A 2,668-nucleotide genomic window follows, 5' to 3' on the forward strand; every position below is an offset into this window, starting at 1 on the left:
AAAATGCATTAGGCAGATTTTGTCTAATCTTAAATCTAATCTCTAGTGGGCTCTTAATATTCAGCAATAGTATTTCTTCCCTTTGTAGAAGAGAGTTTGTTGTATTCATGAGTGAGGATCCTAGGGTATTCACATGCCATTTACTCACAGAGACAGTGATAATAACCCATTCAAAATGACGATGTTGAATCAGAACAGAATAAGGAAAATGAGATAAAACGCTGGGTGAGATGGATGCCTGTGTGTTGAGGGAGACAGTTGTTCCAGACAAGGACAGCGCTCCTTGTTTCTCATTAGAAATAGGTACCTTTTGGTGTGTTATTACAGGGAAAGTATGTTGTGCTCCTTTCCTCCCCACCATGAGGCAGAAACCACAGCTGACTGGAAAAGCTGAGTCATTTTAAATAGCTGCTCTAATGAATACCAGAAGAAAGAGAAGGAAAGTTTTCCATTATGACAAACAAACAAAAGGGAAAATGGAAAGTAATAACTCTTTCTAAAATATTTCAAAGTTCCAAGGACTGAAACAATGAAAGAAGAAAGACAGAGAGAGAGAGAGAGAGAGAGAGAGAGAGAGAGAGAGAGAGAGAGGGAGGGAGGGAGGGAGGGAGGGAGGGAGGGAGGGAGGGAGGGAGGGAGGGAGGAAGAAAGAAAGGTGGAGTGGGAGACAGAGAGATACAAGAAAGAGAAACACACATCTTACACAATATAGAGGGTTATAAAAACACACCTGAAATGATCCCATTTAAAACGGTGATATCAAGAAAAGAAAGTACAGGCATACCTCAGAGATATTGCGGGTTCAGTTCTTCACCGCTATAACAAAGTGAGTATCGCAAAAAAGCGAATCCTAATCTTTTTGCTGGCAGGGGTGGGGGGTGGTGGGGGTGGTGGGGGGGGTGGGGGTCTTCTTTCCCTCAGTTTGTAGAAAACACAATAATTCAATAAAGTGAAGCACAATAACAGGAGGTATGCCTGTATAGGATTTGGAATCAAAAAGAACCAAAGTTGGGTTCCGGCCTTGGCTCTTGTATTTTGGTTTATTCCTTTTAGAGGTCACTTAATCCTTCTGCAACTCAGTTTACAAGTAAAATGATAATAAATATGCCAGTTCAGCATATTTTCTTACATGTAGGTTATCTGTGTGAAGGACATCAGCAGTTGAGACCATGTTTAGGTTGAGCCAAGCTGAAACTACTGCCTTATTTCTGCTCCTCTTGCAACATGTTGCAAGTCTCATGTCTGCATATTTTTGCAGCTGAACTCAAGAGTCAGTTTAGGTATCTAATGATTAACTAGTAGGCCGGAACACAAACATGCATCTCAACAAGACGAGGCAAAAGTTCAAGCCCAGTGCAGGCTGAATTCATATCGGATCCTGTCTCTGTAGCTATTTCTATCCCCAAAAAGCAACAAACTCTGCAGCCTTTACATCAATCATATAAAATTTACATTACCAAATAGCTCCCATAGCTTCTGTGTCCAAAATGCGACATTCAGATTACTTTTTGGCTGTCAACAATAACGTATTGGTACTTATTTTATGTTTGTGTGACCAAAGGGTCCCTCTAATTTTTCAAAACAACTCCTAATTTAAGCCTGAGACATCCATTCAAGAAAGACAGAAACTGGCTGCAGATGGTTAATAATATTGTTTGACTTGCTTGCTCTTCAACGTGGTTGAAGTCTGCTCTTCTACTTACATTCAAGCAGGGCACCCTGATGCTTGTAGGATCAGGAAGTAGGGGGAAAAATAGGTTTATAATGTATGGCGATATTGAGATATATAGAAAATGCAATTTTAAAAATAAAGAGCAAAGTTTTCAGGAATTCCACTGTGTTCTAAAATGGACCAAAAATACCATTCATTACCAGGAAAATAATATGCTCAGATCATTTTAGATCAGAGTGTTTAGAAATCTCAGATGACTTCAGTTATTGGCTATAATGCCTTTCAAAATCTATATCCTCAGTCTAGATTTGCTTCAAATTCCTTGCCCATATTTTTTTGTTATTAGTTTCAGGTGCACAAAACAAAGTAATACTTAGACGTTTATCATTTATATCCCTCACACTGTGTCAACCCTCCTCCCCCCATTCACTATCCCTCTGACAACGCACAGAGCCATTACATTTCCACTGTCTCTATTCCTAATGCTGTACTCCGCTTCTTGTAAATATATATATATATATATATATATATATATATATATATATATATATAAACTTGTAGTTGACATTGTTCAGCTTCAGGTGTACAGTGCAGTGATCAGGCATCTACATCATCCCTGAGGTGGTCTCCCTAATGAAACAAGTGTCCATCAGATACCCTACAAAATCTTTACATTATTGATTACATTCCCCAAATTAACTTTTGTAACCCTGTGGCAATCTTGTGGTTACTGACTGTGCTTTTAATCCCCTCACCTTCCCCCTTATCCCCAGCCCCCCTCCCACCTAGCAACCCTCAGTTTTTCCTCTATGTCTCCGAAAATGTTTCTGATTAGTTCATTCACTTATTCTTTTCTTTAGATTCCACATATAAGTGAGATCATATGGTATTTGTCTTTCTCTGTCTGACTTATTTCACTTAACATAATGTTCTCTAGGTCCATCCATGTTGTTGCAAATGGTAAGATTTATTTCTTCTTTATGGCTGCGTAATACT

This window comes from Rhinolophus sinicus, chromosome 2 (assembly GCF_057876585.1).
Source record: "Rhinolophus sinicus isolate RSI-liver-muscle chromosome 2, RSI-T2T, whole genome shotgun sequence".
NCBI lineage: Eukaryota > Metazoa > Chordata > Mammalia > Chiroptera > Rhinolophidae > Rhinolophus > Rhinolophus sinicus.